General features: G+C 43.4%; 1 long non-coding RNA gene across 1 annotated transcript in view; it reads left to right on the top strand.

Annotated features, from left to right (window-relative positions):
- The window catches only part of LOC119650583, a 178,275-nt gene that overhangs the window by 56,857 nt on the left and 97,915 nt on the right, over positions 1-23,503 (top strand). Inside the window, exon 2 of the long non-coding RNA XR_005249339.1 lies at positions 4,100-4,121. This is a non-coding gene — a long non-coding RNA (uncharacterized LOC119650583). The remainder of the gene's footprint in view (positions 1-4,099; positions 4,122-23,503) is intronic.

Consider the following 23,503-nt stretch of genomic DNA (forward strand, 5'->3'; position numbering starts at 1 on the left):
GTAAAAGCCGTGCATTGGCTAACCTTTGGAGTCTCACTCTGCTGCTTGACAACGGCCAGGTCCAGAAATAATTTAAGTCAACCCCCTACCTCGGATACCTCGAAGGAAAAATTCCTAGGGATGTGTCTTATGGGACTTAGGAAGAAGAAAGGAGAAGCCATTTGATTGAATTGATTAAATTAAACGAAACCAATAATCATGCTTTCAAAATTGAGCCCAAACGGAGTTTAGGATGATATAATAAGAAACAAATTGTGTTATATTCGTCACTTAAAGTCAGCCATAAAAGGAATGAAATATCAAGTCATAAGCAATTATTTGCCAACTAAAGAAAATCCAAGAACCTCTCAATTTATCCACGTCCAAAGCGCCTTTAGAATTTTGGAAAATAAGGAAATTTTCATCCAAAAACTTATGCTTATTGGACTTGAAATGGTTCCGAGGAGGTCTAACTAAGATAATTTTGAGCTTGTGCTTAACACGGACATTGAGTAATTTTCTTGGTGTGAATTGTTTTAATTTTTCACATCTGCTAGTTCCCGAAAAGCTGACTGAAACACTTCGAAGTTTAGAGAGAAAGAGACGGAGAGGAATGGAAAAGAAATTATAAAAGAGCCGAAATTTCATAAAATCAGAAAAGAAAATATCTTTAACTAGTTGTTTGTTTGTGCTAAATTAGCAACCTTAAGGATATTTCTATCTTTACTTTGTTAAATCCGTGAGGGGGGAGGGAGTTATTTGTTGAAATTCAACTTCCCAAACCCCTTAGTGACCTCGCATGCATGTTTTTGTGCCCAACTATATCCAGATTGCAACAGTCCACACATCTCGGCAATATCTCTACTGTCCATCTAGTTGCCCACAAGGCTAGTAATAACAGCAACTATAACAAGCCAAATGAAATGATTAAAAATAGCGTTTGTTTCCTGAACCAAGGTTTAAGTTCAGAGCACAGTAAGCCAGATGACATCTCTCCAAATAAATTCCAACCAGAAACCTAATTAATGTTTATTTTACTCCGAATTAGTTCAGGTATGGAATGCAAGCATTAAGAATTTCGAATAACTTCGGTAAAAGGACAAGTGGACCCAAAAAACTACATCTAAGCTTCTGGCAACAAACACGGCTTGAAGGAGGATGAGAATCCTATGTGGGCAATGGAAAATGACATCGACATCTTATGATACACCTTTTAGGAAATTTTTTAAAATCTTTTTCGTACTACTAAACTCAGAAAGTGCTTACTTGGACATCTCAATAATCCTTCTGCCACCAGACGTGGAAGAAATTTGACACCTTTTTTTTTTTGGAGAAATAGGCAAAGTCATTCGAATAGTAACAACGGTAATACTCCTCTTCTGATTATATGGTTCAACTCTTGGTGGGGTATAGTGCTTCAACGACACCTACGCATCATCGTTCGCGGTTACCTGAAACGCCCTTCAGCACCCCCACGACTTCCCGAGACGCTCTACTGTTCTGCCACAAGAGCCCTTGTTGCGAGGCACTCGCTGGCCATCTTGGCAGAGTGGATTGCACTGTATGTTGTAGCCCGCAATGCAATTGTCGCCCTTCCTTAATGTGTGACCTATCCACTGCCACTTCCGTCGCCCGATCACAGTACGTACGAGTGGCAGGCATGTATGCCGAACAAGTTCTTCGTTTGAAATAGTGTTAAAAACTGAAAAAAATAGTTAGCGTTAGTAGGGACAAGTAAATACATATCTAGGGAAGATCATTGATGGAACTGATTAGTGAAGTCAAAAGCTTTACACATTCCAAGCAAAAAATCTGAGAAAGGGCCAACTCAACTACTCAGCATAAAATGTTGAATTGTTTTGACTGTGCCAGTAGGATCTAGATTTTCCCTTCAAATCAATCTGTAAGAAGATTTAAAGATCTTGTCAGCTTTCTTAGGCTATTTTTGAAAGGATTTCATTTGAACGTCATTTTCTCTTTGGTAATTCATGAAGCCAATTGCAACAATGAGATGGGATCCTTGGAGATCCTTGGGAACTATTGCGAATTATTTTGACAGGAGTATTCATAAAAACCAAAGAGTTACACTGTCAATGCAACGTTTACATTTGGGAGCTGAAATCCTTTATGACTGGGATTGGAATTTGTGACTTCTAATTGACTGGCACTAATTAAAATCTAATTAGTCGTGAACTTACCCAAAAACTCACAGCTCTCAATAAAGAGAAATGCTAACAAAATGCCTTCAGAGGTCTTCAAGGGATATTGACCAAAATTTGGTTGCGGGGCACTCTTTTGGAATGTGTTCAATTCAGTGTTAACAGAATATCTGAGAGATACTCAAACGTATCGTAGGTGTAGTGAGTTCTCAAAAAACAAACCTAGATTTTCTGGCCGAAGTGTTTAATTAGAGAAAACTTATTTTGTCGGCCTCGGCTCATCATCACTATTATGGCGAAGCATGAAGGGAGAGGTCCGGATGGCTTAAGTGGTTAGAGCGCTGGGCTGTCATAGCGGAAGGTCGCGGTTCAAATCTCAATCTGGTGGAATAGGGATTTGTTATAGTGACTGGATGTCGGATACCAGTCGACTCAGCTGTGAATGAGTACCTGAGTAAAATCAGGGTAATAATCTCGGGCGAGCGCAATGCTGACCACATTGCCTCTTGAATGAAGTGCTCTAACACACTTCAAGGCCCTGATCCAATATGGATTGTTGCGCCAACGATCATTATGAAGGGAGAGGAGTAGGAGATCTCGGTAAAAGCCGAAGACATATTTAAATCTCTCAATCTCTCAATAGTCTCCAAGTCAGATGTATTTTTTCTTTCCATCCTTCGCAGTCTTTTCCTTAAAATTCCGAATGTTTTCCTGGTGGTCCAATAGAAAATGCAGAAATGATCGCCAAAATACGTTTCTGTGTTGTTATTGTATTACAGTAATGGATGTAGGTTTTTGCCAGATACTCTCGGCATCGTTCGTATGTCGCATCCTACTACGTTTAGGCAGGATTTGACAGTGACAATCCTCAGTTGCGAATACCGAGCTGAACTATTCCTGAAATCCTGAATAACTCATCCATGGCTGTGGGCAATCTAATTTGTAGAAAGATTATTCTGTCTGGATACCGACTTTTGCGTATATAAAACTAGCTTTAAGAAATCGTTTAACTTTGTGACTAAGCCCCTTTATCATTTTTTTTAGTAAATGGCGCTCTCATCTGCTCAAATACTGGATTTATCTGCTGCGCTATTTAACTCATGAAAGTGAAAAACTCCACTTATGACGGTGACTAATCTCTTAGCTATAATCTGACCTCTGCTTTTAACTTTCGTACCGGATGCAAATTCTTATGACTATAAAAAGAGATATAAACCAAATTTTTGCCAAAATTGATAACATTCTTGCGTTCTTCGCCATTTCTTCTTATTTTACTTCCATATATGGAAGTGCAAATATAAACCGTCTGTCAAATCGGTGGCTAATCTAAATTATAATGCGTTTTCCTTTTCACGCTGATATGCATCTATAGCTACTTACCAATGCGACCTCCGTTCGCATATGTACCATACCAGGTGAGTGTTTTATAATATTGCAATTCCTGCATATCACTCGGTGGTAATACAACATTTCCGTTCAAAATGCCAACCAAATTCATTACGAATTTACACAAAAATTCAGTAGTAGTAACCTCGACCGTAAAATTATCATAATTTCCATGTTTTTATTATACATATTCTTCTTAATTTAGTTTTATTGATATTCCGAGTTGTAAAACAAGTTTGCATTACGAAAATGATGTTGATTAAGGCAATGATGACGGGAAAGAAGAGGCAATGAATGAGGTGATTTTTTTTCTTATTTTCTTAAGAAACGCAAAGTTTGCAGAGTTGTTAAATATATTTTTATATTAGCAAGATATGTCTTGGTTGTTTTTCCCTCTTATACAATATACATACTTAGCTAAATGGATACAGAATGCCAGAGATAATTTTTTCTGCGAAATTCTTTACTGTGTTTTCAGACAGGGTTAGTCACTTTTGTAGAAGAATTTGTTTTTTCCCATGCATTTTTTTTTTAACGGCGAAAATTAATAAAAAAACTTTTTAATCTAATTTCAGAAAGTACTGTAACCAATTAACGGTAAGTTGCAATTATTAACACTTTAAGCAATTGCTTCAAATCTGGCTGTTGTAAGCCCCTAATACGAGCAGAGCCCATTATCCCTGTTCACACAAAATCACTATGAATTCTTTGTTGCACATCCCAATTCCTCTTAAATTATTTTATTATGTTATCTACCCAAATTCCCAATGTGCCATACATATCAAGATTTCATAAGTTAAATGTCAGATATTGGCAGTCCTCTATCATCCTAATGGGACCTATTAGGTCCTTGTATCTAGATGATCTGAACCAGTCGGAGAACAAACACAACTCATGTGAGTCATCGGAGGAACAGGGGTATCATTGTCTCATTTGGATGCCTGTCAAACAACTTACAGAAATACCTTATTGACAATACGAAGGAATAGTGTGGATATTGCAGCGTAACCTTAAGAAACTCCATTTTGAACCTGCAAATTCTTCATAGGTTTAACATCATATGAACCTTTGTCACATGTCACATGTCGTTTCTCCAGAAGGCTTTGCTGCGCAAACTACTCGGGTTGGACCCTATGTTATCAATGTTGTAAGTCTTCTACATATGAACAGAAAATAACAAATGAAAAGTCAAAATTCAAAATAAGATGCTTTGGTTGTAGTCTAGTAGGATTGCAGATGGAAAAAGATCTGTTGTTCCTTTATATCCTCGGAGATAATCCACGTTATGTGAATAACGACTGTATGGAAGTTTTTCAGAGTCATCCTGGTACCATTTTCTATATAACTTCTTTTTATTAGCTTTTCGAAAGACTATAGCAAGATTGGATAGGATTTTTTCCTTTCTTTGATAAGGATACTACGCCCCAAACGTTAGAAAATCTATAAGTGTTGTTCTCTCGATGAAACACACTGCCTTACCCAATGTCCTAAATGCATTACCACACTCATCTTCTCTTGTTTTTTTTTAGAGTAGAGTAGAATAGATGCGTTTACGCACAAAATGTTGGACTCCCACAACAGTACGCTGTCGGACTACCAACTAAACACCTCCCTATCATCAGAGAATTAGCCTGGAACCGTTTGACATTTTACTTCGGGCTAGCCCTTCCGCTCTCCCGGCTTTGGGAGCCTTCAAATCGATTCCTTTCACCAACGAGAGGGGATGGGAAGAAGGGAGTTGTCAGTTCAGGGAACCCCTTACCGTTGGGTAAGGAAGTAATCAATCTCGACGTGCATTCGGTTCAACCACGGATCTAAATTGTCAATGAGCCGCTCATTTTTCCAAAAAAGTTGCCACTCGGTGAAAGTGCTTTGACCTTCTTCCCGGGAAACCACCTCTTTTAAGTTTTCGCCCTTACGGCGGTAGATAGCTTTGCACTCCTTGACAAGGGGGGCAACGGAGATCACTCCCGCGATCACCATCACAGCCGGTTCGGAGACCGTGCGATAAGCAATCCACTCGCAAAGTTCCCCGCCTCTGCATTTGAGCAAGGTACTTACGATGCACCCCCTTGCATGGGCATCAGCCCATACCTCCACGCCATAGAGCATAAACGACGCCATTAGCCGACTCCAGCTGCAGCCCGCAGCTCATCTTCGAGTCCAACATTAAACCAAGGTATTTAACCGCTGGTTTTGACTCTATAGTCAACACGCCGATCGATCTGGGACGCAGGGTCGGGATTCTCCTTCTCGTCAAGACAAATACTTCGGTTTTTTCCAACGCAAGGCTGAAACCGTGAGCCATCCATCCGCTTACCCACCGCATCAATATGCCAAGTCTGCTTTGCGTCTGTTCGCAGTGCTTCCGACAACAGTTGCCGCAACGTCGTCTGCATAACCGACCAGGCGCGACTCTTCGGGCATATCGAGTCTCAGCAGACTATCATAGGAAGCGTTCCAGAGGTCCGGCCCTAGGATGGATCCCTGTGCTACTCACTCCCGATGTGATTTCCATCCTCCTTTGACCCTCTAACGTCTCATAGAGCAGGGAGTGGTCTTTCAGATAATCCCTCAATATCCCCAAGAAATAGGTTAGCACGTGAAGTAAGTTTTCTAATGTGCCTAGCATATCTGTCCATCTTAGGAATTAAAGAAATTGTGACTTCGAGCGTTATGGGGAGCATTATCTATCGAGATCCGCGGCTGTGTGCCTCGGCTCGATGAACCGCGACCTCCATAATAGCATCTACTGTGGATCTCCCTGTTCTGAACTCAAATTGCTTTGGGGATAAGTCCCCGGCAGTGCCTATCGCTTCAGCGAATCTACTCCTGATGAGCTTCTCGAGCACTTTCCCTGCCGTGTCAAGCAAAGACAGCGGTCGGTATGCAGACGGGAGCTCTGGGCCTCCTTTACCCTTGCTGATCAACGCGAGTCTAGTCTCTTTCCAGTGACAAGGAAAAATGCCCTCATTCAAGCGAGCGTTGGACGCCTGAAGCAGCAATTCTGGCCGTTGGCTGAACACCTGTTTATAAACCTCCGTCGAGATGCCATCAGGACCTGGCGCCTTCTTGTTTTTCATCATGAGAACCGCATGCACGAGGAAAGGGGGGTGAGAAGGGGCAATCCTCGATGCTTTCCGCGCGATTGATATCAACCCGTGCAGAATGTCTGGGGAACAATGCCCGCACAATGCGGTCCATCTGGTCGATACTTAGTATGCAGGGCCTCCGCAGAGCCCAGATTTTCCGGGTGACAAACCTATTGCGAAGTCCCTACGGGTCCTCATTCACCTCGTTTTCAAAGTTTTGCCAGCCGCGAGCTTTACCTTTTTTTATAGCGCTGCGGAGTCTCCTTTTTGCTGATCCTTAAATGATGAACTTCCCGTTGTTCACTCTCGCGACATTCCACAAGCAGGGGGAGCGTCGCGTTGGTGCTCGCCGGCAAGCATCGTCAACCAATTCGAACGCGATGTGCTGGTGATCACTTGCCGAGAAGTCTTCTAGGACTCGCCACCCATCCACCGATGATGCCAGAGATTCCGACGCAAAAGTGATGTCAGCCATGCTTCCTTCACAGCCTGGGTGCCGAAACATTTGCGTGAATCCGGTGATTAAAACTACGAGCCCGGTTCTCGCCGCCATTTCCAGAATCCTCCCGTTTCCCTCTGGAGTCTGACTGAGGCATGCTCCATTCAACTTAACTGCATCTTCGTCATGCTGTCTTCCTGTTGCAAGCTGCTAACGTGTGTCCATAGCACTTGGTGAGGACTATCCACATTCGCATCCTGCATACTACGCATCCAATTTTGATTCTCCCGCTGCTAAGGAGTTTCCTCGCATATTGCTTGGGGAGTTTCACCACGCCGAGCTTTGGGCCTCGAGCATTTCCAGAGGTGACACCTACCCGGGAATTGATTACCTCTGGACATTCACCCTTTATCGCCTCCTCAACTTCCCCAAAATCCCGGAGACCACATGGACTCCAAGCTGGAAACAACAGTCTTCTCCCCCAATAACCCCTTGACCGTTTCGCAGAAAGTACTCTTATTAGTCGTCTTTGGGCCCAGTTCGACGAGAACTCTGCCACTCCTTGTATTCCGTATGGAAGACACCTCTGCTCCGTTGTTTTCAAATTTCATCCTGCCTCGGATTTCACTAAGGACTTCCGCAAATGTCATGCCTTTCGTCGGCTTCGTCGTTTCCTCGTCTTTTCTGCTCCTGCCTTTTGGTTGGCAGCCTCATTGTCTTTGGACAGACATGTCTCTGGCAACGTAGTCAGTTGTTTCCTTTTCTCCCTCTCCGTCTTCTTTTTTTTTGGGTCCTGGAAACTACTTCGATAAAGCCTCCTTCAGAGACCTCGTCCTCCATCTCTACACGGTCAGTCGCGGCACTTGATCGCTGCGATGAACGACGCATTTTTGTGCTCCGCCCAAACGCAGTCAGCTCTTCCTCCTTCCCTGTTGTCTCGTCAATTTTTTTTATTAATCAGGAACTAGTGTACCCTAGGGGAAACAGCCCCTACCCCAGTTCCCTGAGCCTTGATTTACGCTTAGCTAATCTCGGAATTCACGGACGAATCAGCGTTTCCTCGGGGCAACGTGATCTACTAGCACCGGTGCAATGCACACTACCCGACCAGGGTCCCGAAGGGGCTGACTCCTGATACACGTCACAACTACCGCCTCGGCAGAGCTACGCTCACATCACCCCGTCGACGTCTCTCCGGAGACCCCCAGTGTTTCCCGACGTGTATCGGTCTTTCGCGGTTCGCTTTTTACCGAGAGGCTTTCTCGAAGCTACTACCTAGAACGGAGGTATACTGTCAGTTAGGGGGTCAGAACTACTTACTCGAGCACCTCGGGGACGTCACCACCCGCATCGTAAGCGACCCGTTAAAGGTCGCTGCCGACTCTTGAGGTAATCCACTTGCTCCTAATTTTTTCTAGTCCACGGACTTCTCTTTTTGGGCTTAGCATCGAAGTATCAAAAATTTAAAAGACGTGGGTGCAGTTGTCTCTACCCTGGTATAGTATTGTAAATCGTCTTCGACACATTTTAATTCTTTGATACTTCCGGGTTAAGCCTGAAAAGAGGAGTCCGTGGACCAAAAAAACTGGAGTAAGTTGCTCTCCACTTGGTCCGGTCCGACATAACGTGGATGTGGATTTAGGACTCCTTAGAAACTAAACAAAAATTTATACTACCGATCAAAGTTAGGTCTGACGTGGACTTACGAGTCCTCAAACCCTAAACAAAAGTTTTGGTCTGAAGTGCGGGCGTCTGATACAATTCGCACACATGTTGTGTTTTGCCAATTATAATATAGAGCGCAGTAAACCTGCGAACTGCTTCGGTCACGTTGCATCCGAGGCACACAATAAGAAACCGAAAGCCATCCTCAGTACCTTTTAATGGATCGTTACTTTTTTCAAAAAGAATCGCGAAGAGATCTTTCGTTGTATTATATAATAACTTTGTAGACAGTGGCTTTTGTTTCGTGTTCGCTTCAAGATATTGTTATTTACAGAACTTTTACTTGCCCTTCCGTAGAGCTCGCTTAAGGCTGCTTCAGAGATCCTGACATATTTGCTCTTTACCATTCTTTGCGAACGTTTTCTTGCTCGGCGCCTAAGTGTCAAATTACTAGTTCCATCAGTCGGTTTCCAGCTACGAAACAATTATTCCAACTTCTCCATCATTTTTTTCTTCAGGATATTATCAATGTCTAAAGACACCAAGAACATCTTAGAATCGATAAACATCCTCACTGTTTGGTAGCGGGAACCCATTATATTGCCGATTCCTCCGTCTCCATTGCCAAAGAGAGCGGTCTAATGGTCAAACTGAATCCAGTTTTCCTTCATCTACCTGATCCCTACCCTAGTTAGGAAGATACTGGTGTATCTTAGGCGAATAATTGGGTCTGAGGAGATGGTAACGTTTCCTACATTGGCCAGTTCCATCTCTCCATAAAGGTTTGTAGTAGTATTTGCCCCCTGGTGTTTGTCAACCGTGGCCTTATTCATTCATCTATGGTTCTGCATTTTCTGGATGCAGTAAGCAAAGTGATCCTTGCACCGAGACCCTTGGATGGAAATTATTCTCATCTTAGAGACCCAAAAAAGACTGGAGACGCATACTGGGGTGATGTAGTCATTTCATCGATGATATGTAGGATTTTATGCACACATTCCAACTCAGAATTCTGGGGAAACCCTTCTCATCGTCATCAAAGGAACATGAAATTGAATATTTTTGCTGGACTATATGATATCACCGCGGTCTATCACAAATTTACTCACAATAGTCAATGAAGCCCTCAGCTTTGTGCTTCACCGTTTTATGGGGGTACATACCAAACAACTTGTTTCAGGGTAAGAATGAAAGCACTCTTTTATTGCTCGACGTTTTTCAGTATCTTCTGATGATCCTTTCAACATTTCTGTCGACTCCTTGAATTCTATCTCTAAGGGCAATTTTCATTTATTATAAGATAAAAATTCTGAGCTAACTTTATATCTTTCAAAAGCCGATACACATTTAAATCCTCTTTTAGAGTTTCTAGTTGGACCCTTTTTTTATGAAAACGTAAATCGAGGAAAAGTATAAAACCCTTACGCAATTAAGAGCTCTTAACTCGTTTTCCAGTTTTTCAAGAGAATTCGCTCGAGATACAACTCAAATGACTTGTTTTTCAGCATTTCCCCCAAGCACTTACTTTGCCCAATCGAAAAGGATTCCCTTAAAAGAAATCCACCCCAAAGTCTACAAAACCAATTTCCACTACCTCCGCATTTCTCCGTTTAATGCTATGTCCTCAATGTATTCGAGGTCTAGTTTCCTTTCTGTGTAATAGAACCAAAAACCTAAAAACTTTATTCTATCACCTTCATCACGACCGAAAAAAAAGGATAATTCGGTACCATGAAGAGGAAAAGGAGCCTGCATGATGCACTAGTCGTCATCATCGTCGTCTACAGCTTCTCGAACAACGACAACGATTTAATGCAATTAACTTTTAAATTTAGCCAACGGCATTGCAATAAAAGTCTGGTCTTTTGCTTTTCACTACCGCACAGTGAGACGACGACGTTCAAAGAAGACGCTTAAGTTGAGTGATGCAGATTGTTGGTGAATGGCGAAGTGTATGGCGGCGAAGAAGTAACAAGAACCCAAGAAAAACCACATTGAGGAAGTTTTTCCTCTGCAACTCGTGGTCCATCGAAGACTGGTTGCAAAAGCAGCAAGAAGTCTAGGAAGGAAAAAAATCCCGGGCAAGTAGCAGGGAAAAAATGCATGAATGAGGTTTCGGTAACTTTGGGGCTTCTTCCGAAGAAAAAGAGTAGTTTCTTGTATTTTTGGGTGAAGGACAATCTTGGCTGTTGGGAGTGGTATTATGTGCACATGTCTTTGATGGAAGAAAACCCGTCGAGGGCATAACAAGTCGGTGCTGTAATTTCATTTTCTTCATTCCTGTTGCTTCAAGTTTTCCATTTCTCCCTTTCATTGTTGGTTGATTTTTTTTCCTTTCTTAATATTCTGAACAATGTCTCGGATAAAACGCCGATAGCATAATGACGCGCTCCAGCAATTTACTTCTTATTTTTCACTCACTTTGCCAGCTTCTCCCTGTCAGTAATTATTACTCATATGTACTTGTGCCCGTGTAATTAAAGATAAAAATTATTCGTCATGGTGAAAAGTTCCATATGCCCCCGGGGACAACGACGCTAGTGAGTAATAGAACCGCTTGTAACATGGCGTGCAATTTGATTTTCCGCACTTTGAACCGAAGCTCGGATTTCGTTACGTGTATTATTTCTGAATGACTCGGTTCAAGTGCCTGCACGGGACCCATTCCAAACATGTTACATTAAATTGAAACTTTTTCATTTAAACTCGTTCAAAAAAAATTATTTATGGCTCGCAAATTTTCTCTAATTGCATAATGATTTGCTTCAACTTGCAATGAGGTCCTTGCGCTTCAGAAAGGATCGTAACTTCTCTCACAGAACAAATGTTGGCAGGAAATGTTTACCGGAAATATTTTGGTAATGAGTTTACCACTTGTAGATTCAAAATTTGAATAATGGGGCTGCTATCGTGGTGGTAGGTCGAAGTATACATAACATTCGTAGGCGGAGCAAGGCCAGATGAAATATCAACATCTTTGCTGATAACATATTCTCCAATCGTCTCCCGAAACTACAGCTTCCACCATCGATTAATTAGTTAGTTTAGTTTACTGGGGGGAGCCGCAACTCCGAGCACTCAGGCCATTGTCAGGCCCATTGTACTATCTCCGTAAATCGCCTATTTAATGGCTTCCCGCCTACGGTGTTCGCAGGCTTTAGCGAATCTGAGAACATTCTCCAGAGGCAGAGAGTGTGCAGATTCTTCATTGAAGAAAACCTGGCCAAGATATCTGCATCTGACATCTGACGAGGCCGGGCAGTTGCATAAAAATTAGAGGGGTGTCTCCTCCTCCCCCTCACATTGGCTGCACATAGCCGAAGTAGTTTCCCACTTCTTAAGGGACAGCAAAAATGCCGCCCTAATGACCCTAGGCTCTTTCACAAGGATTTCCGCCTACCGGCAAGAGTCCAAACTTCTCCACTCGGCTGCGTGAAACCTTGCAATTTCACCCTTCAGAGTAGACTTGACAGTGGATGGCCGGATTCCAAAAGCTGGTTCTGGCCCCACCATTGTGGATCCAGACCCTTGGCGAGCCAGTCTGTCAGGCTCCTCATTACCAGCGATGTTATAGTTCCCCAGCACCCAGATCCGGAATGTTTCGTTCAGTCGGCCAAAGTTTCAGCAGCACCTGATGACAAATCCACACCAACTGGCTTGATATGCCGTTGCTATTTAGTGCTGATAATGCCGCCCGACTGTCGAAACAGATTCGAATGGTGCGACCCCTCCATTTTTGTCGAAGACATTCTTGTACTGCCAATGAAATGGCATATATCTTCGCCTGGAATATGATCGTCATTTACCCGAGGGGTTGGATCAGTTCCATAACCGGATTCCCCGACAACATCCTTGCGCCCGATCCGCCCTCCATGGCTGACCCGTCGGTGAGGATTATTACGTCTGTAATCTGAAAAGACTCATGGCCTTTTGTCGACGATTCTTCTCATTCGGTGATTACGACAGTGGATGTCTTTTCAAAGACGAATCTGGAAACCATATGATCGGTCGGCATCAAACCGGATGTTTGTCAAGGAATTTCCAGATAGACGCATGATCGTGGAATTGGCCGCCTTTCCACGCCCCAATGGTATGGAGCCTATATGCGTCGTTGGTTGCTTTCCGTTCCACCTCCAAGTGAATGGGGGGGTAGATTTAGGATAGTTTCAAGTGTCGCAGTTGGCGTAGTATTCATTGGTCCAGTAATACTTAGGCAACCAAGCCTCTGAATTGGCGTTAGTAGCTTCCTGCTGTTAACAAAGTTCAATCTCGGCCATCAGACGATGAATGCATCCATCAAAATGGGTTTTAAGATGGACGTACTCATCCAGTGTATCCATTTTGGTGAAAGTCCCCAGGTCTTACCTATCGCATTCCTACAGCACCAGAGCAATCTGCAGGATTTCCGATATTGTTCCTGGATATGGTGCTTCCACGTTAACTTGGAGTCGAAATGTACTCTTAAATTCTTGACTGTTTGTGCCAGCCGGGTTTCCGCCCTTGTTAAGGTGGGTGGTGTATAGCTGCCCCATCTGACGTTCCTAGTGAACATAACTAGTCCAGTCTTCCTAGCGTTCATTGTGAGTCCAGTGCGGAGGCACCAACTGCGGATTTCAAGCAGAGTTTCATTCAAGCGGTCACACACTGTGTCTGCAAACTTGCTGGTCATTATTACGGCTAGGTCGTCCGCAAATGCTTGCGCGAAGACTTTTTCTCTTCCAGGAGTCATAGCAGGGTATCCATTACCAAGAGCTATTACAGCGGAGAGAAAACTCCTCCCTGCGGGCAGCCTCTAAGACATCCTGCTTCAATAGACTTCTGGCCGACCGATATGTGGAATTTTCTCCACTCTAGCATGTGAAGGATCCAATTGATTCCATGCTATCTTGTCGCGAATAAGGCATAATTGAAGGCATCTTCGATGTCCATGAATGCGCCTAAGGCGTATTCTTTTTCGGGCATCGGCTTTTCAAATTTTGCCGTGAGTTCATAGAGTGCTGTCTTCGTGGATTTGCCTTTCTAATTGGCGTGTTGCCTATGGTGAAGTGGCCACTTAGGAATGTGTATATCCCTTATGAACCCATCTACTAGACTTTCTAGTCCTTTTAGTAGAAAAGACGTTAGACTGATCGGTCGGAAGCTTTTTGCGTCTGTGTAGGTAGGTTTCCCTGGTTTGGGAATGAACAACACCTTCACATCCCGCCAGTTAATTGGAATATAAGCGTGTGCTAGGCATGCACGATATATATTCTGAACACGTAGACCCAGGGCATCCATTCCCTCTATTTCCAGCGCAGGAATGATGCCATTCGGACCTGCGAACTTGTATCTATGGAACGAGGTAAATGCCCATTTTACTCGCTCGAGGGATACTTTTTTGCATCCCAGATTCCGGTCTCTCGGTTGAGGGCTACATTCAACTGTTGGCCCCGAGATTAGATTTTGGATGCTGCCTGGGAAGTGGACTTCAAGCCAACGGTTTGCAGTTTTTTCATCGCTTTCTGTGCACCTCCCGTTCTGTAAACGTAAATAACCCAGTTTCTGGCTACGTTCTTTAACCAGAATCCGCTTCAGCTTTGAGGTTATCTGAGGAGAGTTAGTCTCTTCACAAGAGCTTCTCCATGATGATTGTTTAGCCTATCTTATGCTCTTGTTTAGAGCCTTCTGTGGCTCCTTATAGAGATTCCGTCACTGAGGGGTATCCTTGTTGGTCTCCTCTGTTTTGCCAAATACGAGTTCCATGATGATGTTTTACCCTTCTTTAGCATCTTGAGTGGAAAACTTTCTTCGGAAGCTTTTCTCATGCTAGTTGTGTTCATCTAGGTTGTCTCCTCAATTCCAGCAATGGATTTGATGGTCCCAGGGACCGTTACTCGGGTGCTCAATTCTATTTTATACGTCACCCAATCTGTCTTCCGCGGATTCCAAAATGGAATGGTTCCAGGTGGATCCATGCCCATTACAAAATCAATGCGTCTAACATCCGAGAGTGTGATATCGTTTGATACTCTCCACTCCCCGACCAGAGCCGCGATGTCAGCGGATGCCACCGTGATGTCAATGACCACGTTGAAGAAAGTGGGTTCATTACTCCAGTAGTCTCGATCCTCAGAATATGTGGTGAGCATTGACATCACATCCTGCTGTTACCCCCATGCCTCTACTTTTGTCATATTGGATAGCTCGGATGAGTGTTCCACTGGTAACATCTTCTGCGTCGTAGGGGAAATATGCAGACCACCATAGTATCTCTTTATCTCCCTGTTGACTTTTTGTGGTTAGTTTAGTCGATGTGATGTCGCCACCGCGGAATACCCCACCAAAAACCTGCGGTTCTTGTATGAGGTATATAAATGTCTTGCAGCTATTGATCCGACGACTGATAAGTGCAGTCGCCGCTTTACAATGCTGCAAATTCATTTGGGAAATGTGGCACCTCATCTACGCTTCAGATGGGGATTACGAAAGCTGCACGTTCCCTTCAATGGTTTTGAAACGTGAAGGTCCCTAGCCCGTGGTAGAGCCGGTAGCCCGATTTTCTCTTCTTAACATCGGGTTCGGGAACGCCGAGAAAAGTTTCGGGCTTATCGGCTCTCTCTCCTGTTTTATTGCCTAGCAGCATCTAGGTGGAACTGTTGAGGTCATTCTGCGCACCAAGTTGTTCCAGAACCCCAGCACCATTCCTCTCTTCTGGAAGTCAGAGGAAGCACTTTCTTAACGATGGCAGCTCAGAGACCCTTTTGCGGATTAGTCGCGCACCTTCCCACACATCGTTGAGGGAGGAGCAGTACTGCCTGAGCCACTCGTTCGTGTCTTCGTCAGCGAAGTTTAGCCGTAACATTTTACGGTATACACATACCGATGATACAGTCCTTACATCTAGGAGAAGTTTCCTCCTAAGCTGTTCGGACAGCTCAGTTTCGTAACTGAATGGATTAGAGTCGTCATACTAAACCCATCCATCGGCTTCGATATCCTTGGCTGCAAATGAAGGTCTAGCCGTTGCCGGCCGAGCCCTCTTTACTGCCTTTTGTGTCGAAGGTTTGGATCGTCCAAGAACCGCTGCCGCTTCGATTTCCCCTTAGCCGCACATGCCCCGAACGATCTTTCCCCTCAGCCTTGGCACAGTCCTTGGGTTGTGATTTGCCCGGAGGCTGTTGGCTGTCCATGGACAGGTGCTTACCCATGGGCAAGACTTTAGCCTCAGCAGGTGGTGCCGACTGGAGCCTGGAGTGTTGATAGAAGGGGCCTGCTTCGGCTCGTCCATTGAGGACTGAATCCCAATTAGATTGGTTCCCACCTGTGTAAGCGGAGAATCTGAGTCTAGACTCAGGCAGAACCCCTTTTTGCCGAGACAAGGCTAGTTGAAACTGGGAGTCGCCTGGTACTTAGAGTTCAGCCCTAGGCACGGTAGTAAAACCTTGGTTTGGGGTTTTGATTACCGCTTGGCTTCAGGTGTCACCTCTTGTTTCCTGGAGAATCTTCCTTACTGAGTCCCCTCACCACGACAACGTAGGTAATCGTCGAGGGAGCCACCGTCGATTAACTCGACTTTATTATTTTTCATCATCCCCCATCTGGTTGCTCTTAAAAATATTCCACATCATTAACACCTCAATAAAACCAAGAATTCATGAAATCGACTTTCCCAAACTCCATCTCGTTTGACTCATCGTCACATCCACATTGTACGGAAATGCGAAAATCTACGATAAACCGTCAGTACACAGATAATTTAATCAAAAAGCTTTAGAAATTTTCCTATTCTTTGAACAAAACACCCTCGCACACATATGTTTTCATCCATTCCAAGTCGACATAATTCAATACATCTTTGGAGAAAATAACGATAACTTTCTGCAGTCAGTTTGAGTGAATATCTTCGATCTATAAAAATTGACAATCGACGGACAGAAAACCCTTCCCATATCTAAAGGTTTTTGTGTGAATTTTCGCGAAAGAGATTTTCACACAAATCACCCATACCTTAGTAATATTGCTGGGAGTTATCCGACTCCTTTTCGTCTCAAAGATATGGATCCCTAAGCGCTACCCATATGACATTCATATAGATACGAAGCACATTCACTATGGAGGATATCTTACTCATATTCATCGTTTTCTTCCGAAAATTCTAATATGAAATTCAGGACCAAATTACTTCTCGGAATGCGTGCACAGGCACAGGGTATATGTGTATCAGGAAAAGACAGAATTGTAGCATAAGCACAAGAATATACGAATATGTGGATCAATACATGTTTTGGGATGAAATTCCGATATCTTTTCGAAACGTTTCAGAAATCGGAGAGGTGTGTGATATAATGCTGCAATCAATGAAGCAATAGAGTAAACGGACAGAGCGAAGAAATGGATAACGACAAGGACATATGTGTACGAGTAGATACTCTTATGAAAGCACATAATAACTCGAGCAACCTACGTTTCCGTTTTGAATATCTTGCCCTGGATATCCTTCATTGACAATTCCGAAATACAAAGCGACACAAACAAATTATCTGAACTGCAGAAACCAGGAGCAGTCGACCGTTGTATTGCTAAAGCAAATATAATATTTCAGTAATTCCATCTACCTCTATTATATCTTAATTTATGTTTGGTTTATCCTTTCAAGATGGTGTCTCCTACATAAACCGTTCCCTGAAGAAGTCCCACGCACTCAGTTTTACTTGTCTGTCAAATGGTACTCGAAGGACATCTTCAACTCGGTTCAACACAGAAATTATTTCCATAGAACAAGAATGATTTTATCTTTCTATGAGCCTTTGTAGGGACCTTTCAGAACCTGGAAATTCAATATTACAAATTTATTGATTATACGAGTAAAATAATAGAATACCTGAGTGAAACATAGTGTGCAAGCCATATTGAACCACTAAGGTTGTCGATATTTGGTCTGTGTTTCCAGTTTCCAGTTAAAAAAAAAAGAAAAGGCCCACATTCCTCTTCAACAAATTTTCAATTTACAATTCTGGAAAGACAATGACAGTATTATCTTTTAGGACGTTACTCCCTGACTATTTTAAGCTGGCATTGGTCAATCTTTTGTTGTTTATTGGCGACCTTTTCCATCCAAAGTGAACATTCTGGGTAAGCGTCGTCGTCTACCTTAACCGACACCGCTTGGAATTAAAATCAGTTGTCAGGATACAATGCCGCACAAGACCACATCCTGTGTCACCTAACTCGTCACTGCAAAAATAGTTCTTTTGACAGGCTTGCACTATTGTGTTCGGGTGAACCCAGACCTTCCAAAAATAAATCTCTGCTTTCAATCGGGAGGTTGACAGATTCAACTGAAAGACAACTGTCGATTCTTGACAGACATACATCATGACATACAGGGCAACCTATAACCGGATCGCATCTACACCTATATGTTGTTGTCACTACTATTTATCGTTTCGAGATTATGTCCCTTTCAGGATTATATTTGATAAAACCGTGTTCCTAATTAGATTGGTAGGGTTATATGACTTAATCATGTGCTTCAGCTTCTGCTAGGATTTTTTGACAAACTTAAACTTATTTTTGACAGTTCCGGAGTTTATCACATCCATCTCCCAATTTGGCTGGAATATGAACTCTCCTTTCTAATATTACCTTTAGAGCGGAATGATAGGAGGGATCACTACCTATTTTCTGGGCATACTTCATTGACCTAACAGCGGGCAACGAAAACATAATTTCGAGGAATTTGATTAGTCCTCAGGCTTTGCATTTTTTTCTCATCATTTACGTGACTTTCCCACTGGTCGGATTTATTATTGATTTATTATTGATAGTTTCCCTTCGAATACCTTTCTTGTTGCCCATTCTTTGTATGTGACCAGTTCGCTGGAATTCCTTAAAAAAGAATATGGTTTTGTGCTTTTTTGTGCAAAAACGCTTGTGTGGTTATATATGGTTGTCATTTACCCCTTGGTGGGATATAGCGCGTCAACCAGACCTACACGCCGGTTACCTGAAATGTGCTTCAGCCTCCCTAGACGCGCGCATATCTCTACTGTTCTTCGCCAGGTGTCCTTAGGGCGGCTCACTCATTACCTGTCTTGAGAGGGTATACTCGACTACATGGCGTAACCAGCAATGGAATTGTCGCTTCCACCTTAATGTGGGATCTACTCATATCCAGTTTTACCTCCCAATCGCATTACGTACTGGTGGCAAGCCTGTCCGCTGACCAAGTTTTTCGTTTGTTATATTTTCGGTCAAGCGCATTCAGATGATAAGACGCAGACAAGTGCTGTCGAAAGCTTGGAGTTTTCGGGCAAAAGTGATGGTCATTTTCCATATACTACTCCCATATAGCGACACAGAAAGAACATTAACACAGAACAAATTGATCTTCGTGTTGAAATAACTGCCATTTCAAATTATAGACAAAGCAACAAGGGGCGATCTAGCGCTGTGAATGTGCCGGGCAAAATCTAGTTTGGTGCCCCCGTCGAAAGAAAGCCACGCTTCCTAGATTAAAAATTGATCGAGACTTTCGATGCTCTACCGATTAATGCGGATAGGGACGATGCGTTGACCCGTCAGACGGAGAACCTTGTGTTTATCTTCAGTCCAACTCTACTTGCCTCTCTTTCCAAATCCAGAGCTATTTGGTCAAGGTCTATAACTCGGAGGGAGAGCAAGCAAATGTCATAAGGATAGTCAAAGTGTTTTGTAGGATGTTGATGTGGTCAATGCAGAAGGTTCCAGAGTGGAAACCAGTCTGCTCCCTGGCAATCAAGTTTTGGCGATGTTTCTTGATGCATTTTTGGATTATTTGAACTATTCTATTTGCGACGTCAGGCAGCATGCAGATACCTCTCCAACTGTCACAATCATATTCAAAACGAGGACCCTTCTTTGGAATTATAACCGTTATACCCATCTTTCAATCTTTGGGAACTGACACGAATTTCCCATTTAATGTGCTCCGGACATCAACAGACATGAAATTTCTTAGCTTAGCTTCTTTCCGTAGAACATTCAATATTGATTTATTATAACTTTTTTAATAATAATAAGATTCTCACTAAATTTTCTAGATAGAGTCCGTAGAACATTTCCAAAATATTAAATAAGTTAATTTAAAAGATATTGGTATGGGGACAATTTGTAGCCTAGAGATTGATAAAGGGCATCACTAAATTTTTCTCAAGTTTTTGGAGGGCACAGTTTCTGAGTAAACCTCCTCTTCTTATTCTCCCCACCAGCCTCCCAACTGCAACCTGCTTCAGAAAGCACCAACCAGGACCTATACCACACACCTAACTTCGTTTAAAAATGAAATCCTCGATTAGTATGTGGTCAATTTGATTGAAAATGGTCCCGTCTAGACGTACCACCTGAATATGGGCTCCCTGCTTGTCAGTTGAAATTTCCAAGCTCGAGTTTCTTATAATACCTATGATTGGGTTGAAGAGTTTTGCGTCTTTCGTGGCTCTGTAACATATAGTTTTCCGTGTATGGTTGTCAGCGCCATCCAACTCCCAACCTGGAAGACCAATTGATACAATTTGTACCGTCTTTAGGTGCAGAAGACACACCTTCGTTTTTCCGCGTCTACAATTTTTCGTTAAAAAATAATTACTAGCGATCAGCATGTGTAGGTAGAAATAGGGTTTGGTAGTAAAGTAGTAGTAAGGTTTTATCATGGGTACCAATCCATGATTCGTTCCTGGATCTACTTAGTGCAGATCCCAGAACGGCATATTGGAATAACGGTACAAATCTTTCATTTATATTTACCTAAGGAGACTGAAAGATGAAATATGAGTCTTGTCTTTCTTCATTTAATTTGACAATCTTAGCTAGTAAAAGGGATCTTGGACCGATTTTTGTTAGATCGGGGATTGGTAGGAATGATGATGACCCTCGTTAACACGACCTGAACCTGAACAGCATTCTCCCCCACCAGTTCTTATTCAGTAACCAACTTTTCTGCAATAATGGCGAGTCCTAATAAAAAAGCTTTTTCGGCTTTACTTATGGATCTACAAGAAGAAGTTTATCCCCGAATCCACCAAAATCTCAGTATATTTCATAGGCTTAGGGTGCTTCACTTTACTTTTTTTTGTGAAGAATTAGGGAGAATCCCTGTCCAATCATCTGTTTATATTTACATCATTCTCAGTGTGCGCTTGACTTGTTCGACGGAATATTGAGGCCTCAACAACGGCCACATATCCGAACAAATGCGATTAATCGAGTTTCCCCAGTCTCAATAGGCCACCATATGGAACATTGCAGACAACGTGGAAGACAAAAATCTCCAACGAATCAAGCATGTTGGGCCACCTTACAAATTAGAGACGTTTCTTCGTTACATACATTGAACGCCTAAGCAAGTTGCAAGTCAAGCTTATGCTTGAACCAAGAAGGCTATCGATAGAGATTCAACTCCCACAACATTCTTCGACAGTTTATGGAGACGAAAAAGACTTGCACACGTTCGATCGCGTCGGGAGTTGCGCGAACAAAATTCTGCGTATAAGGACTGATGTTAGTGCCATTTCTGTGATGCAGTGCATTGGTGTGCACCCTTTTCGTTGCACGTGTCAGCATCTGTCATAACAACAGACATTGTACAGCTGTTTATGGCTTCCCACATCTCAACGGGAACCGAAGACAGCTTCCTTAAAGATTCATTTCGGGTTAATGGTAATGAGTTTTAATCGGATCACTCAGTGAATGTTGCTTCAAAATTCCTGGTGGAAACAAACAAGCACAGCATTCTCGGCAATAGATCCATGTTTGCTCTCCTTGGAACTGAGGAGGAAATAAGTAGATGCATACAGAATCAATCTTTCGGATGCATCCCTTTCCTGCTTCGATCAGATGAAGAAAAACGCATAAGAAAACCATCTAGGCGACATGGACACACGGGAACACCAATACTACTTACTTACCTCGTTCCTACCCGAAAGCTGCACAATGAGATTCCATGCCCCTTTGTCCCTAATGTTGCTCCTCCTGTGTAAAGTCTTCTTGGTTTAGACATAAGTTTCAGCACTTTCCAGGAGATAGCATCTATCCGGGGTGCTTTTTCGTCCTTCAGATGGTTCTTCCCGTTCCTTTATAGTGAATAGTGGCCAGCCTTCAATACGTCCTTTCTTATCAATTACCTCGGCTCAGATAACGTGAACAGCGGAAAATACGATTTCCTCTATCTCATTTGTTTATGAAAATCCTTGCATTTCCGGAATTTGAGCCGCCTCCCCTTTGGTTAAGGACGCCACCCACGGGAATCCAAGGATTTTTTTGGTCATTTTGTCGAGCCGGAGGTTGTGTAAATTTTCCATGTTCTGGGATTTTGGTCAGCCTCTTTCGCGTCGGGTTTTTTGAGTTATCTCACGTTCTCGGCGTCGTAATGTTCCATCAGGTGGTTATGATCAGAAAGGAACCGTACCGCGTTGGCCTCGTGTTAGGGCGCCAGATGTGTCGGCGGTAGTACAGTACATCAGCGGACGCGTTCACAATGCCGGCGATGAAATGGGTGGTTCACATCTCCGCTGTGCCTCTTCACTCCGCCCCCAGCTGAAACCGCGCGGGTTCAGCGGAGGAACGTGGAATGTGGTTTTGCCTATGGTGTTACCAGGCAAATCTGACGCTGCGCGGGCGCTTTCTTTGAAACGTCCCCCGGTTCGGCGAAAGGTTTCAGTCTCGACAAGGAGACACATTTGGGCCCGACCCGTACGACAACCTTCGAATTGTACTCTTGTCGCTCCAGATCTTTAAAGTAGCGGCTTCTGAGAAACGCTTACTCTAATAAAGACCTGTGGGTTTGTTTCGAGGTCCCTGGGGGTGTCGACCTCCGACATCGTATATGAGGATAGTGGAGTCGACCGCAGTTTCAAAATGGCTTCCCTGAGCAGGCGCAACCCTGCTTCATCTGATATCCAGTACAAGGTCGGCGCGGAGCTGACCGTGAACTCCTCTCGATGAGCAGTGCAAAGTTCGAATAAGACGAAAGGCAAGGATTGTGACCACGGCGGATCGTCGCGACCCATTACGCCAGCCTTCAGCATCCGGTGTCAACTTTCCAGTACCCCAATGGACTGCAGATTGTATGTCGTGGTCCTGTAGCCAGGAGCTTGCCCAACTCGGACATTACATTAAAATTGCACTCCCTGGTCCATGATGATTACGGCTGGTACACCAAAGCACGGGATCCATTCTCAACAGAGGGTCTCGGTACACGATTTTGCAGTAATGTTTGTCAGGCGTATTGCTTCAGGCCACCACGTAAACCTGTCGATGATAATGAGGCAATACTTGTAACCGTGCGAGTCTCGTAAACGGCCAATAATGTCGAAGCGGGTGGTGTGGAAGCGCTTGGTCGACCCAGGGGAATGCGTCTAAAACCTTTTTTCCGTGCTTGTTAATCACACACTTCTGAAACGCGATGCACTATCTGGCGCAAGAATTTTCATCCTTGTCCAACTGGGTTGAGTTGTTTAGAAAATAAATTCAACGGTTGCCAGGTTTGGTTCACTCGTTGGTGAAAAGCGGCGCTTACCGCTGTGTGTGATGCACCGTCGAACACAGCTAGGGGTGCATCTGACCGAGTAAATACCAGAAGTGTAACATCGTCCAGCACTCAAGATGGTCCCAATACTCAGTATCGGAAGAAGAGGCGACCAAAATATTTTCCATGTGAGAGTGAGCAAACCTCTGGAAAGTCTGGGCAGCGTTGCACAAGCTAAATGTCATCTTGGTGAACTCAAAGAATACTAAAGGTGTGCAAATAGCCGTTTTCGAGAGCTACA

Source organism: Hermetia illucens, chromosome 3, assembly GCF_905115235.1.
Source record: "Hermetia illucens chromosome 3, iHerIll2.2.curated.20191125, whole genome shotgun sequence".
NCBI lineage: Eukaryota > Metazoa > Arthropoda > Insecta > Diptera > Stratiomyidae > Hermetia > Hermetia illucens.